The sequence below is a fragment of the Lepus europaeus genome, chromosome 4 (assembly GCF_033115175.1).
Source record: "Lepus europaeus isolate LE1 chromosome 4, mLepTim1.pri, whole genome shotgun sequence".
Lineage (NCBI taxonomy): Eukaryota > Metazoa > Chordata > Mammalia > Lagomorpha > Leporidae > Lepus > Lepus europaeus.
Genome location: NC_084830.1, coordinates 92,482,797 through 92,500,042, shown reverse-complemented (window position 1 = coordinate 92,500,042; position 17,246 = coordinate 92,482,797). Strand labels below are relative to the sequence as shown.

At 40.2% G+C, this 17,246-nt stretch overlaps 1 pseudogene; it reads right to left on the bottom strand.

Annotated features, from left to right (window-relative positions):
* LOC133758730 (protein FAM91A1-like) overlaps positions 1-13,199 on the bottom strand; it is a 32,089-nt pseudogene extending 18,890 nt beyond the window's left edge.
* Positions 13,200-17,246: the final 4,047 nt, after the last annotated feature.

The window sequence follows — 17,246 nt, the reverse complement described above, 5'->3', positions numbered from 1 at the left end:
ATTAATCTTAAAACTAATCAATTATTTAATTTCTGAATCACTTTTTTTGGACACCCAAGTAATTTCCTAAACAAAAATAACATAAATTAGACCAGAAAAACTGCAAACCAACTTGTTAAGTGAAAAAACATTAAAAAAAAAAAAGAAGTGAAGGGAATGGAGAATGAACAGAATAATTTAATGTTATTAGGGCTGCTCTTGGAATTGGAAAAATCTGCTAACAATGGAAAGCTATCTTATTAGATCTACTAAGGTCAACTGAATAAAAGGTTTTAGAAAATCAAGAAGAGAAACCGAGACACAGATGCTGTGTCTCAAACTCTGCAGTAGGTTGTGCAATGAATTCTTGTAGCATATAGCTTTGGCTGGCTCTCTACATCTCCAGTGCAGTGTCAGGCACGGCTGAGCCTATCTGAAGCCTGGAGGCTGGGGGTGCTGCCTGGAAGCATTCACAGGGGAGGTTCTTTGGACAGGTGTGCACTTTGCCACCCTGGGACCCACCCACTGTAGGCTCCTGGGCCAGCTCATCTGGCTTTTCCAGAGCCACATCCTCACAACGCTTCATCATTCTAGCTTTTGTTTTTCTCTACCAGGAAGAGAAAATATTGGAGATATTTCCTTTTTTGTGTGCAATGCAAATTAAAAAAAAATGTTTAGTAGTCATAGTTTAGAATTTGTTTTTAATTAAATATAGTACATAAGTCCATTTTTAAGAAAATTTTATTTATTTACTTGAAAGGCAGAGTTATGGAAAAAGAGAAGGAGAGAGAGAGAAAGAGAGAAATATCTTCCACTTGCTGGTTTACTCCCTAAATGGCCACAATGGCTGGGGCTGGGTCAGGCTGAAGCCAGGAGCCAGGAGCTTCCTCTGGGTCTCCCAGGTAGGTGCAGGAGCCCAAGCATTTGGGCCATTGCATGCTGCTTTCTCAAGTACATTAGTAGGCAGCTGGATCATAACTGGAGCAGCTGGGACTTGAACTGGTGCCCATATGGGATGCCTGTGCCGCAGGCTATGGCTTAACCTGCTGCACCACAGTGCCAGCCCCTGATAAGTCCATTCTTGTTGGCAAAAGTTTTAAACAGTGTAAATGGGTATAGAGTAATGTGGGATGCTTCCTTTTCCTCTCTAGGTAATTTCAGGTTTTTGTCTATAAATTAATGAATATGAGGGGATGAATATAGTAGTTCCCCTTTATCTTTGGGAAGATATGTTCCAAGATCCCCAGTGGATACCTGAATCCACAGATAGTACCAAACACTACCATTTTTTTTTTGGATACATACATAACTATGACAAAATTTAAATTATAAATTTAATTTAATTTATAAATTTAGTTTATTAATTTATAAATTAGTCACAGTAATAGACGAACAACAATGACTAATAATACAATAGGCTAATTGTAAAAGTATCCCACAATAAAGTTATGTGAATGTGGCTTCTATCTTGAAAGAGTCAGGACAGGGCCAGCATAATGGCACAGTGGGTTAAGCAGCTGGCTGCAACTCTGGCATCCTATATTAACTCCAGTTTGAGTCCTGGCTGCTCCATTTCCAATTCAGCTCTCTGCTATGGCCTGGGAAAGCAGTGGAAGATAGCCCAAGTGCTTGGGACCCTGTACCTACTTGGGAGATGTGGATGAAGTTCCAGGCTCCTAGCTTCAGCCATTGCAGCCATTTAGGGAATGAACCAGCAGGTGGAAGATCTGTCTGTCTGTGTAACTCTGCCTTTCAAATCAATAAAAACATCTTTAAAAAAAGTCAAGACAAATATTAATATGAATCTTTTCAGGTCATGGTTGACCACAGATAACTGATATGCAGAAACTGACCTGGGACACAAGTGATCTATTGTATGAAAGTCTTATTTCCTTTTTTTTTTTTTTTTTTGACAGTCAGAGTTAGACAGTGAGAGAGAGAGGGACAGAGAGAAAGGTCTTCCTTTTCCGTTGGTTCATTCCCCAAATGGCCCCTACGGCCAGTGTGATGCAGCTGGTGTGCTGCGCGGATCTGAAGCCAGGAGCCAGGTGCTTCCTCTTGGTCTCCCATGAGGGTGCAGGGACCCAAGCACTTGGGCCATCCTCCACTGCACTCCCGGGTCATAGCAGAGAGCTGGACTGGAAGAGGAGCAACCGGGACAGAATCCAGCACCCCGATCGGAACTAGAACCTGGGGTGCCTGTGTCGCAGGTGAAGGATTAGCCTAGTGAGCCGAGGCGCTGACCACCTATTTACTTTTAAATAAGCAGGTTGATATCATAATTACTGTTCTCTAACTCGTGTTATTCATCAAACAGCGTAAGTGTGTTTGGAATGGTGACATCAGTGCACAGACTCTCAGTGCCTCAGTCTTCATAGCTGCAGAGTATTCCAAAGTACGGATGCACTCTATTTTGTGTATTTGTAGTTTTTAAACAATATTTTTGTATTTATTTGAAAGGCAGAGAGACAGAGACAGGGCCAGGGAGAGAGAGAGAGAGAAATCTTACATCCATTGGTTCACTTTCCAGATGCCTGCAACAGCCAGGGCCAGGCCAGGTTGAAGCCAGAAGCCAGGAAATTGATCGGGGTCTCCCATATAAGTGGCAGGGGCCCAAGCACTTGGACCATCTTCTGCTCATTCCTATGCTTATAGCAGGAAGCTGGATGAAAAGCAGAGTAGCCAGGACTCCAATCACAACTCTGATATGGGATGTGAGCATTCCGAGTGGTGGCTTAACCCTCTGTGCCACAGTGCCTGCCTTTTGTTGCTTTTTGTTTTCTTTTCTGTGGATTTTGTAGACAAAAACTCTAGCCTCAGCTTCTCCTTATGTCTTTTCCAGCAGGGAAATCTGGCAGCAGATACTGGAAAGCAAATGTAAGAAAGCAAACAAGAATGAAGAATCTGCAATTGATCTAGAAGGTAACTGAGCAGCGCCATTATTCCTGTAGCCTGGAGTGCTTCCTCTGTGAGTCCATCCGTTGCTTGCTGTGGTGCCCACTCCACCATCACTGCCTCATCACGTGTTTCTTGCTGGCCTGACGTCTCCCTGGGTGCCTCTCTGTCCTCTGCTTATTCGTCCTCGCCCTAGCCGTAAGCATCATCTTTAGATCGTTCTTCCTGTGGTTCTTTTTGCAGAATCTGTGAGTCTTTCAGATTCTCTCCAATGGCCTCTGAGTTCCCTGCATTGCTCTGCATGGCCCCTGGTAGCCCATTCTCACCTGGTGCCAGGGCAACACATGTTCTGACCCCTCTTAACCACTGACCTGCTGGGAGAGCCTTGAGCACATTGCGCACCCTCCGTGGGTCTCAGTTTCCTCATCCACAAAGGCAGGATCTTGACTGCATAACGACACGGTTTACTTCCCATCGTGAGACTCTCAGCCCATTTCAGTACTGATCAAAGAGCTCAGAAATCAGGCCTGCCATGCCAGCCCTCAGATCAGCAGAATCTTTCATCCTCACTTCCACGCAGTTTAAGATCTTTTGAGGGATTTTGCTTCAGTTTTAAACATATGAGTACTGATGTTTATTGAAATCTGAAAGCCGGATGGGACCTGGCTCACTTTCACATCCTGGCATCACTCTGCAGCTAGTGACATGAGGTGCTTTTGCCAGCAAGGCCTGTTTTAATCAAAAGCTTTCATCTGAATGCAATTCACAATTTTGGGTGGTAAAGGATAGCTCCCCACAGGCTGATGGCACAGTGCTGGGATGCTGAGCAAACCTCCTCCCACAGAGCAAACCTTCACCAAGTGCTCCTTTGCGGGTGATGCACAGGATGACCTGTGTGCTTAGTGTGTGGCAGCAGGTAAGCCACGGCACTATGTATGCCATCCTATGTCATATGTCAGAATGTGGTGCTTGCTTGTATAGAGACATTACACTCTCTTGGAGTTAACAGAAAGGAGAGAAATCTTTGCGGCTGCAGCAGGCTGGGAAATACTGGTGAAGAAAGCAGAATATGTATTGCTTAGTTTTGTTCTTTTTTGTTAGCAGTTAAAAGCTTTATGGAGGAGGAAGTGGAAAGTGAGGGTTATAAATAGGCACTAATGTGGATTTCATCTCCTCTGCCTCCCCCTCCTGGCATAATGAGCTCTGGGGATAAAGGATCCCTGTAAAGGTTCAGATATCGGGCCTACCTGGAGCATATGGACCAGACATTAGGAAGACCTGGAGGAGGCTCCTGGCTCCTGGCTTTGGATCTGCACAGCTCTGGCTGTTGCAGCCAACTGGGGAGTGAACCAGTGGATGGAAGACCCCCCCCCGCCCCGTGTCTACTTCCCTCTCTGTAACTCTAACTTCCAAATACTTTCAAATCTTGAAAAAAATTTTTTTAAAAAGATTTCTTTGTGTATTTGAAAGGCAGTTATAGAGAGAGAGAGGGAGAGAGTGGTTGAGGTGAGAGAGAGAGAGAGAGGAAGAGATTCCATCTGCAATGGCAGGGCCTAGAACTCTCTCTGGTTCTGTCATGTGGTAGCAGGGGTGCAATACATGGGCCTGGGATTTTGCTTCCTTAAACAGGCTGTGGGTGGCCCCCAGACAGAGGGAACCAGCAGACTAAGGTGTTTTTTTAACTTTTATTTAATAAATATAAATTTTGAAAGTATAACTTTTGGATTATAGCGGTTTTTTTCCCCTATAACCACCCTCCCACCCACAAACCATCCCATCTCCTACTCTCTCCTATACCATTCTTCTTTAAGATTCATTTGTAATTATCTTCATATACAGAAGATCAACTTAGTATATACTAAGTAAATATTTCAACAGTTTGCACCCACACAGACACACAAAGTATAAAGTACTATTTGAATATTAGTTTTACTGTTAATTTGCACAGTACAATACATTAAGGACAGAGATCCTACATGGGGAGTAAGTGCACAGTGACTCCTGTTGTTGATTTAACAATTGACACTCTTGTTTATGGCGTCAGTAATCACCCTAGGCTCTTGTCATGAGTTGCCAAGGCTATGGAAGCCTTTTGAGTTCACGACTCTGATCTATTTAGACAAGGTCGTAGTCAAAGTGGAAGTTCTCTCCTCCCTTCAGAGAAAGGTACCTCCTTCTTTGATGGCCTGTTCTTTCTGCTGGGATCTCACTTACAGAGATCTTATGAAGGTGTTTTTGATCAGCCAAGCTCCAGTTTTCCTGAGATGGGAGTCCTGGCACTGGGCTTGACCTACAGCTGCTGCCACATTTACCTGTGGTACCAGGTGGGTTAGTCTTTGCACCCTGTTAGCTCCAGGAAGGTTCTGTTCCAAGTTTGAGGATTCCATTCCTGTTCTCTTCTCTAGCTCTGGTCCTGCCCAGCCGTAGCCCTTTTGGAGATCTACACAATGGAACCAAAGACCAACTGAAAACACTCCCATTGTTTGACAACAGCAAAGCAAAAATGCTCCATTTTGGGTCATTATGAATTCTTGTATGGTCAAAGATTTCCATGGAGAAAGTAGAGACCAAAAATGACCCTCCTTGGTTTTCATTCCTCTCAGCCTGAGCCAATAAGGCCTAACCCTGAGTCCTGGTAGCAGCTGCAGCCCAGGCTATCTTGGCCCCACTGTACTTTTTCAGGACTGTACAGGTTCATTCGGTTCAAGGGAACATGAGTTTCCCACTGCTTCACTTTCTAAAGACTCTCAGAGATCGAATAGAATGTGCACCGTGCTACCAGGGCCTCTCCTGCCAAACACACACACACACACATGCACACACACATGCAAGCATCTGGACACGTGAACAAATGTACACATACATGCACACATAACATACATGCCTAGGAAAATCCTTCTTGCTATCACAGTTAACCTGAGCAAAGAGACATTCCAAGAAGCCAGCAATCAATGCAATCTAGAACCATCGCACTGGCACCAACCCGAGACCAACAAGGGTGGAGGCAAGTGACATCTGATAGAAAAAAGGAAATCTAGATTTCTTTCTTTCAACCTTACCCTGACATCAGCCATGAGGCCATTTTTAAAAAGATGTATTTATTTGAAAGGTAGAGTGACAAAGAAAGAGAGAGAGGGAGGGAAGGAGAGAGAGAGAGAGATCTTCCATTCTCTGGTTTACTCCCCAAATAGCCACAACAGCCAGGGCTGGCCAGGCCAAGGCCAGAACCCAGGATTTCTACCTGGGTGTCCCTAGTGGGTGGCAGGGTGCTTGGCTCCAGGATTTGGACCATCCTCTGCTGCTTTTGCAGGTGTATCCAGGGAGCTGTTTCAGAAGTGGAGCAGCTGGGACTTGAACATGGATATTGGTTTTGTGCCACAGCACCAGTCCCAAAGTTCAGGTCTTGTGGAAGTGTAGTTAGCCTGATTTGGAGATTCTGATATATTACCTGCCATGTCACTCTTAGGGGATGAATTGTACCCCTCTTCCAAGTTTATATTTTGATATCCTAACCCCAAGACCTCAGATTGTGGCTGTGTTTGTGAACAGGGTCTGTATAGAAGTAAATAAAATAAATCAGGCTCTTTTTTGAAGCCTGAATCCAATCTGGGGTACATCATAAAAAGAGGAGATCAGGATTCAGAGACACCAAACAGGTGCACACAGAGACAAGGTTACCCTCTGCAAGCCAAGGGGCTGGGTCTTGGGAGCCGTCAACCCTTGATCTTGGCTTTCCAGTGCCAGAACTGTGAGAAGATAAATATCTGTTTGTCACCCAGTCTATGGGACCTTATTATGATGGTCCTAGCAGGTGGATACTCTAACACATACCTTTCATTTTTCAGTTTTGTTCTGAGTGGACAACAGATAGTAGAACATTTCCCTGATTTAACCCACAAAAATCTCACCATTTTTAGGAAAACAAGGGGAAAATGGGTTAGTTCTAGTTGAGAATATTTTTCTTGTGCCAAGTGTTTTATATTTTGTGAGAATAATAAGGGATGTCATATTTTGGGGTCAATTCCAAGCTTTAAGAGAAAACTCATTATGATTAATCCATAATTCTTCAAAAAATAAATATGATGTATACATTCCACTAAATTGTAAAATGAAACAATTTTATAGTTGGGAGGACAGCCATTCAACCTATTGAAGCAAAACAATGTTCAACAGAGAAAGTATTTTAAGAATCTTAGTGAAATATTTTACAGCAGTCAACCAGTGTTCATAAATTGGATTGTAAATTGGCTTTGCTCAAACTTCTGCAATTGCTTCTGACAAGGATAATTTTACAAGAGTTTTAAATACATGCTTGTGTGATTACTTTGGCTCCCAGTCTGGATTGCAATCAGACTGGCTATCCTTTGGAATTCATTCTTCCTCTGGGAGCGTTAGGAGTTTCCTCAACTCGAAAATAACAAGGCTCCCTCCCGACTGGTAGCTGACATGCCTGCTTGGGTGACATCAGCTGTCCCCTTGATTAAAATGTTTAAAAACCACCAAAAAGCAGCAGTGCCTACTGTCCATAGTGATGTTATAGATATTTGTAAAAATAGCCAGATGTTACACTCACTAACTGGCTGAATATCTCTAATGAATAAGAAAGAAGCCTAAGGTTTTTTTAAAAAGGCAATTAGCAGTGATGCCTTAAATGCTGCATCTAATGTACATTCGCCGGGAAATGTCAGAGACTTTTTAAAGGTTGGGCATATATCAGTTTTAAAGCTACCCCCTCCCCCAGTTTTGGTGCTTGCTTGCTTTGAACAAAAGAAAACAAAAAAGCTATAGTAGCTGTTAGCAATTAGGGCAAAAAAGATTTCAGCTGATTTGCATTTCAGCCAAAGGATGTGACCTGAACTTTGGACTCTAATTCTTGCTCAGGTGTTATTTTAGACTTCTTTTCATTCAATTACAATAAAGGCCACTGAACAAATAGAGTGGATTTTAAAATATATACAAACAAACTGTGCCTCCATTGTCTGATTTCTGAAGTTGGATTCAGAGGACATGCATGTGAAATATCACATAATAACAAAAAAAAAAATTAAAAGACACGTCTTTCCAGCATAAGTTTTTCCTTCTTTTGGGGGTTTTCTGATGCCTCCTAGCTCCACCCTCCTCCATGGGATGAGAACATCCTGAGGGTGGGCAACGACAAGGGCTTAGAGGACTTGTACAGGACCAGCGTGGATCTGATGTACTCATGACGTCAGTGCTGCTTGTACCTGCATTTTATTTATTAGTTAGAAGATCTTTAAAAATATTTGAATGGGGGCCAGCGCCGTGGCTTAACAGGCTAATCTTCCGCCTTGCGGCGCCGGCACACCGGGTTCTAGTCCCAGTTGGGGCGCCGGATTCTATCCTGGTTGCCCCTCTTCCAGGCCAGCTCTCTGCTATGGCCCGGGAAGGCAGTGGAGGATGGCCCAAGTGCTTGGGCCCTGCACCCACATGGGAGACCAGGAGAAGCACCTGGCTCCTGGCTTCGGATCAGTGAGATGTGCTGGCCGCAGCGGCCATTGGAGGGTGAACCAACGGCAAAAGGAAGACCTTTCTCTCTGTCTCTCTCTCTCACTATCCACTCTGCCTGTCAAAAAAATAAAAAAGAAAAAGTATTTGAATGGGAAAGAGAGAGAGAGAGAGCGAGAGCGAGCTTCCATCTGTTGGCTCACTCCCCAAATATCTACAGCACTTGTACTGAAACAAGGCTGGGGAGTGCAGAAGCCAGGAGGCAGGAACCAGTGCAGGTCTCTATCAGGGATCCTAGAAACCCAATTACTTGTGCCATCACCACTGCTTTCCAGGGTCAGTGTTAATGGGAAACTGGAGTCTATAGTCAGAGCTAATACTCAAACCCAGGCAAAAAGAAATGGGACACAGTTGTCTCAAATGACATTTTAACTACTAGCCTAAATTCCTGCCCTGAACATCTTTTTAAAAATAATTTGAGGCACTTTCCTCCCTTGTAAAACACAGACTAGGGAAAAAATTGATTTTTTTTTGATAATTGACAGACTCAGAATGATTCAGTAAGCTCAAGTGGAATTTCATAGGTCTGAGAGACGCATCTTTTGATATTGGAATTGGAAGAGCAGAAAAGCGACTGTCAGAAGGAACCCACCATCCGTCACTAGTCAGAGCAGTTTATTTTGCTTACAATGTTGGAAACAAAAGGAAGTTAAAATTGGAAACAAAGCACTTGCTTAACAAATATGGAATCTGAATGATATTTGGGTAGAGGAGCCTAAAATTTAAAGGCCTGGCCTATCTATGCAAAAATATTTAAAATGAATTATTCCACAAGTAATTATAAGAATTTATTGTATTTCAGAAGCTGACATGCAGCCCAAGTTCAGGAATTTTACAAAAATTTCATTGATTAAATTGGTAACATTTTGGAAAAAATAAAAATATATATTATTTGTAAAACACACACTAGTGTCAGTATGTCAAAAACTATGCTCCCTAGACTTGAGGATATGTAGCGCTAAAGGAATCGGCCTTAAATTCCATCATGCACAGAGGAAACTAAAACTCCAACTACATGTGTGGGGTAAGTTGAGTTTCCACACTTGGAAGATGAAGTAGCAATGGTAACCTTCTTCTTCAAACTAAGTAAAAATCTGATGATTTCCATCTAAGTTGACCATTTTTTCTACTGTCTCTTTTTTTAAAAAAAAAAATACAACCAACCTAAATATTTTTAATGGGGATCAGATTTAAATACATACTACACCAAAAATTTATGAATTATTATTCAATGCAAGAGATGCTCAATATCAATAGTTATCAGAAAAATTAACTAAAGCTATAATACTACACCTCCAATGGAGGGACTAATATTAGAAAACTGTCAATATCAAGTTTTGGGGAAGGTGATTAGTTGGATCTCTTATGCCTTGCAATTGTAAGTGAAAAATGGTACAACCACTTTGGAAAACAATTAGACAGTTTATTTTTTTATCTGTCTACCTTATTATTTATTTATTTGTCTTTAAAAATTTTTTTTAAAAATTTTAAGTTATACACATTTTGTGTATTTCATACATACAGATTTAGGAATATAGTGATACTCCTCACCCTACCCTCCCTCCCGCCCATGCTCCAACCCTTCTTCTTTCTTCCTCTCCCATTTCCACTCTTAATTTTTACAAAGATCTGTCACCCTGAATGTGCCCGATCTCATCTGATCTCAGATGCTAAGCAGGGTTGGGCCTGATTAGTACTGGGATGGGAGTCCACTGTCTCTTAAACCCAAGTAGTTCCTGGGTTAGCCACCATGGAGCTGGGGATTGTTTAAACGTGGAGGCTCTTACTCCAGGCCCACCTGGGACTTGAGAAGTAGATGAGCACAGCAGCATACAGCTGCAACTGGCCACTGCTCCCAATTGCTGGTCACACAATTTGGGCTGCTTACACATTGTTTTTTGCCTAAATGACCTTACCTGCATGGTAAAAGAGGGGTTATAATAGCACCTACTGGTAGGATTGTCTTGAAGACCAAATTCATTAGTGTAAATAATTTAAAATAGCTCATAGACAGTGCTTTGTCAGAGTTTGTTAATACTGTTGCATGACTTTGGGAAGGTTTTTAGAAAGTCATTTAGTCTCTCATGTACATCATAGGGTAATAATATTGTCTACTCCTTAAAGCTGGGAGGACTAACAAAAATATTAGCTGTAATGTGCATAGTATAGTGTTGGGTAAGATCTTAGAAGTGAGTTATTTTCATTGTGCACAATTCTAAGACCCTCTGCCATGCATCTCACACACATGCATGTCTCTACTTGCCCAATTTCTCTGTTCCTTCTGTCCCCATAAATTAACCTACAGATCACATTTCACATTTCTGCTAATTCCTGCTCTGGAATTTGGAACAGTGTTCATCATTGAGTGCCGTACAGATCCTTTCCATCAATTACCTCATTCAATCCTCATGACAAGTCCTGCAAAACACATGGCATTAACTTCCTTTTGCAGATGAGCTACTGTAGCCCAAAGACATTAATGTGACTTGCTCCAGGTCACAGAAGAGAATGTAGCATGTCTGGAAGTAACAGTTGGAGCCTCAAAGCTTTTGTTCTTCCCAAATGACTTTGATCAGTAGAGTCTCTTACAGTTAATGACTAGACTACGTAACCAATATGGTGCTCTCAAGTATTTGCATATTAGGATTTGTACGTTCTGTCTTTCTCCTCCTGCTCATATGTGACACAAGTAAATCTATTCATGTCCTCATGTTACTTTTCATGATGTGAATGAATTACTAGTCTCCCCTTTCTCTGAGACTTGCATGACTCCACTTCAGGTTTCACTGTGGGCCATGTATTCCTGCACCTTGATAATAGCCGGGAAGAATTCAGCTACTCTGTGAGCAATGCTGCAGAGTCTGATATCACCCTTCTGCTTCTGCCTGTTCTGGATGGGTCACAGAAGTGGAATCAGACAATAGTTGATCTTTTGTGACTTTCTTCTTTCACTTAGCATAGTGTTTTACAGGTTCATCCATATTGTAGCATATATCAGTATTTCTTTTTTGTGACTGAGTAGTACTTCTTTGTGTAAACAAACACAATTGTTTTATACATACACAATTGTTTTGTTGTGTATACATGCACAAATGTACTTGGGTCATCATCTACTGCCTTCCAAGGCAAGCTAACATGATGTTGAGCAGCTGGGACTTGATCCAAGCACTCTGATATGGGATGCTGGTGACACAAGTGACAGCTTAACTTACTGTACCTCAAAGCTGGCTGCTGTGTTTAGCTTTTTGAGGAACTTCCAACTGTCTTCCACAGTGGTTGAACCATTATTTTTTTCCAATTATTTTTTTGAAAAGCAGAGTTACAGAGAGAGAAATACTGAGAGTCAGAGAGAGAGAAAGAGAGAGAGCTCTTCTTTCCGCTGGTTTACTCTTCAAATGGCTCCAACAACAGAGACTAGGCCAGGATAAAGCCCAAAGTCTGGAGCTCCCCTCATCTACTGTGTGGGTGACAGGGGCCCAAGCACTAGGACCATCTTCTGCTGCCTTCCCAGGTAACTTAGCAGGGATTGTATCAGAAATGGAGCAGCTAGGACTCAAACCGGTGCTCACATGGGATACTGATGTTGCAGGCTAGGACTTCATCTGATGTGCTACAATTTTGACCCCAGGTTGAACCATCTCATAATCTTACTAGCAATATAGGAGGCTTTCAATTTCTCCATGTGCCCACCTACACTTGCTATTTTGCATTAAAAAAATTAAAGCCTTCATGTTTGTTACGGTTTTGACCTGCATTTCCCAGATGGATAATGTTGTTGAGTGTTTTTGTGGTCACTACTAGACATTTGTGTGTATATTTTTTATATATTTTATATATTTGTGTGTATATATTTTTAACAAGTGCCTGTTTTTATCTTCTGCCCATATCCTAATTATCGTTTGTGTTTTTATTATTGAGTTGGAAAAGTTTATTACATATTTTAGATAGGATTTTCTTTATGACTTACAACTATTTCCCCTGATTTGTGAGTTGTTTTTATCACTTTCTTGATAGAATCTCCAGTATAATGTTGAACTGAAGGAGTAAAAACACAAATTCTTTTATTTCCAATTTCAGGAGAAAGCATCCAGGTTTTCACCATTGAGTATAATGGTAATTGGGATTTTTCAAAGATACTCTTTATCAGATTAAGGAAGTTCCTTTCTATGTTTAGTTTTTTGAGTGTTTTTTTTTTTAAAGTCATAAAAGGATACTTAATTGTGTCAAATGCTTTTCTTGTATTAACTGAGGTCATTATGTAGATTTTGTTATTCAATTGATAATGGTATATTCTGTTGATTTTCATGTTGGTAAGCCAACCTTGAAAACTGAGTAAATTCTGACTTGGCCATGGTGTATAATTCTTTTTATGTTTCTGGTTTCAGCTTGTTGCCAAGGAGTTTGGCATATATAGTCATAATATATATATTTTTTGTTGCTTGCTTGTCTGATTTTTGTTTCAAGAGAATAACTGGCTCTATAGAATGAATTAAAAATGTTCCTTTTCAGGGGAATATTTTATGGAAAACTCACATTAATTCTTCTCTAAACATTTTATAGAATTCACCAGTGAAGCATCTAGGCCTCAATGTTTCTTTGAAGGCAATTTTTTTGATTGTTAATTCAGTCTCTTTACTTGTTATAGGCTCTTTCAGATTTTCTATTTCTTCTTGAGTCCATTTCAGCAATTTCATGTTTCTCTTTGAATCTGTCCACTTATCTAGCTTATTGGCACAACTGTTATACAATTCTTTCCCTTTTACTTTTTCTAAGGTTAGAAGTAGTGTCTCATCCTTCATTTCTGATTGAATCTTTTGTGTATGTCTCCTGCAGAAAGAAGGTACATACAGCAGGATTTATCTTTTCTCTGACAAGTTTTGCCTTTGTTTAGCTTATTTAATCTATTAACATTTAATGTTATTATTGATATTGTTGTCTTTACATCTGTGATTTCCATTTTTAAAAGCTGTCTCATGTCTTTTATGTTTCTTAGGTTCCCTTTTTGTGTTTTCTTTTGCATTGAATAAATATTTTCTAATGTAACACTTTAATCTTAAGAATTACATTAACTTAATTCCAATGAAATATAGAAATGTTGCTTCTTATGTAGCTCTATTTCTTTTTCCTGCTTTTGTGGGTATCATTGTTATAGATATCACATCTATAAATATTAGAAGCTCAATACCTTGTAATCAGTGATTATACAACTTTATGTCTTTTCAGAAAATCAAGAGGGGGAAGAAAGCAGGTAAATAGTTATAGCTTTCCACTATTAACTTTGTTACTATATTTTAAAATCACTGCTGGTTCCCCCCATTTGCTCTGTGGCTTTGAGTTGCTATCAGGGGGTCAGTCATTATATATTTATTCTTTTATAAATATATATTTACCTTTTGTAATTAGTTTTAACTGTTACTATTTTCTACCCAGTTAGATTATAGCTCTTCCCACTCTACCCCTTCCACCAGCCCCATCTATAGTTTCACTTTCTGTGGTTTCAGTTATCCATGGTCAGCCATGATCCACATATATTAAATGGAAAATTCCAGAAATAAGCAATTAATGAGTTTAAAGTTGTGCACTTTCTTGAGTAGGGTGATGAAATCTCACTTTACTGCTCTGTCTCCCAGAACATGAATCACCCCTTTTCCAGTGTGTTCACACTGTGTTCACCACCTGCCCCTTAGTCACTTGGTAGCCATCTTGGTTATCAGACAAATATAGTATTGCAGCGTTTGGATTTAAGCAGCTCTTATTTTTACTTAATAGTGGCCCATAAGTAAAAGAGTAGCAATGCTGCCAATTGGGAAGTGACAGAGAAGCTCTAATGTTCTTCCTTTAAGTAAAAAGTTGAAAGTAGAATAAGATATTTTTAGATACAAAGAGATCACATTCACATAACTTTTATCACAGTATATTATTATAACTGCTCTATTTTATTATATTAATGTTAATCTCCTACTCTGCATAGTTTATAAATTAAACTAGAGCATAGGCATGTACATTTGGAAAAAAGCATAGTATGTATAAGAATTAGTACTACTTGTAGTTTCAAGCATCCGCTGTGAGTCTTGGAACATGTTTCCCATTGGTAAGAAGAAATATGGTATTTTTACTTGCTTTCAGCCTACTTTCTTCAGTATTTCTTGTTATGTAGGCCTGCTAACAACCTATTCTGTTAGTGTTTGTTTATGTGGGAATGTCTGTATTTTGTTCTTATTTCTGTAGAACAGCCTTGTTGGATATAGGCTTTTTCATCAACAGCTTTTTTTCTTCTTTCTCTTCTTCTGATTGCCATAATTTATTTTCTTATTTTAAATTGACAAATAAAAGTAATATATATTTATGGTGTACATAATGTTGTTTTGAAATGTGTATGCATTGTAGAATGGATAAATTGAGCTAATTAACACATGCATTGCCTATTATTATAATCATTTTTATCCTTTAGGTAAGAACACCTAAAATAGACTCAGCAATTTTCAAGAGTACAAATATCTTGCTATTAAGTATAATCACTATGTTGTTGCGTAGATTTCTGGAGGATTCCTCTTGTCTAAGTGAAATTTTGTATCTTTTGACCATTATCTCCCCAACCACTCCCACCTCTGATCCTCTGTGACCACTGTTCTCTCTATTGCTATGGGTTGGACATTTTAGAGTGCACAAATAAGTGAGATCATTTGCTATTTCTCTTTCTGTGCCTGGTTTGTTGTACATAATAGAGTGCCCTCCAGATTCATTTGCATTGTGGCACATTACAGGATTCCCCTCTTTTTGGGGCTGAGTAATATTCCATTGCATGTATGTACACTGTATTTTTCTCAGCTTCCATTATCTCTGATGGGAATTCAGCTATCATCTTATGGTCTCCTCTAAGGTTATTTCAAGATTTTCTCCTTTTTTGGCTCTCAGAATTTTATGTTATAATATGTCCATCGTAATTCTCTTTGAATTTACCGTATCTCAATCTCTTTACACTTCTTCTTCTTTTTTTTTTTTTTTTTACAGGCAGAGTGGACAGTGAGAGAGAGACAGAGAGAAAGGTCTTCCTTTTGCCGTTGGTTCACCCTCCAATGGCCGCCGCGGTTGGCGTGCTGCGGCTGGTGCGCTGATCCGAAGCCAGGAGCCAGGTGCTTCTCCTGGTCTCCCATGGGGTGCAGGGCCCAAGCACTTGGGCCATCCTCCACTGCACTCCCGGGCCACAGCAGAGAGCTGGCCTGGAAGAGGGGCAACTGGGACAGAATCTGGTGCCCCGACCGGGACTAGAACCTGGAGTGCCGGCGCCGCAAGGCGGAGGATTAGCCTGTTGAGCCATGGTGCCAGCCACATTTCTGTATTTCTATGTCTGTTTTCTTAAGTTGCTTTACTTGAAAAATTTTTGATTAACATATAGTGCTTGTACATTGTTATGGGTTGGAGTGCAATATCTCAACCCATAGACAGTGTATGCCAATCAAACCTGTCAAATAGCTTTTCAACTACTTTATCTAGTCTGTTTGAAGCCTACCGACACTTCTCTTCCAGTTCCTTATACAGCATATAGCACATTCTTGTGAACTATAGTCATTTCACTTGCTATAGAACAATAGAACTTGTTACTGCTACCTGGCTGTGTACCCATTAACCAGCTTCCTTCCATTTTCTTAGTTTAATTTAATCCCATTTGTCTACTTGCTTTTGTTGCTGTGCTTTTGGGATCTTATCCAATTGCTTATGCCAATGTCTTTAAGTGTCACCCCATGTTTTCTTCCTAGTAGTTTTCATTGTTTCACATCTTCTACTTAGATCTTTGATCCATTTTGAGTTGATTTTTTTCTAGGCCAAAGGTTGAGAGGGTTGGGTCAGACTTCATTCTTCTTCATCCTGCACCATTTGTTTAAGAGATTGTCTTTTCTCTGGGTGTGCTTTTGATCAGGTAGCTGTAGGTGTGTGGATTAATTTCTGGGATCTGCATTCTGCTCCATTGGCCTATGTGTCTATTTTTGTGCCAGCTCCATGCTATTTTGATTACAATAGTTCTATAAAAATCTATTAAAATTGGTTACTGTGATATTCTCCAGTTTTGTTCTTTTTTTGTTTAATATTGTTTTGGCTATGGGGGGGTCTTCTGTGCCCTGATGTGAATTTAGTAATCTATGAAGAATGTCTTTGGTCCATTGAAGTTTTTTTTCCCTTTCATTTAGATGACATAATCTGTATTGGCTTATGTTCAACTTTGTGAACTCTTTCTTCTGCCTGCTCCAATCTATTGTTTAGTCACCCCAGCGAAATTCCAAATTTCTGATATCGTTCTTTTCAATTCCAGAATTTCAATTTTGTTCACTTTTTAAATAATTTCTCTCTATTCATTGGTATTCTCTATCGGATGAGACAAACAAGGCAAGACAGACTGTGGCCATTTTTTGCCCCATCGATCTTCAGTGAGCTTTGAAGAAGAAGGAGTCATTTCCCCTTACAGATGTTTTCTTGTGTCTTTTGAACTAGCCCTCAAAAGAGCTAACCCCATTACTCACTTCCCTGCCAATTTGGCATTATTAGTTTTGGAAGGTTTGTTAATTCACTCTTCTTGTATTCACCACATTTTTGAGGGTGGAGAGCCTGACGTGTGAGTCACTCAAGGTCCCTGGGATCTTGTCTTTCCTTATTATTCTCTCTTCAAAGATAGCAAATAACATGAGATTTTTGCTTTTCCTTTGAGGGATGCCGCAATGTTTAAAAACTTAACTTTTAGGCTTTGTGGTTTATTTTGTTCAATTTCAGAAAGCAGAGTGTCTTTTGGCTTCATTTTGCCATGATTTCCTTATTTCATTCTGCCAGCCCACTTCAGGGTAGGAGCTCAGAAA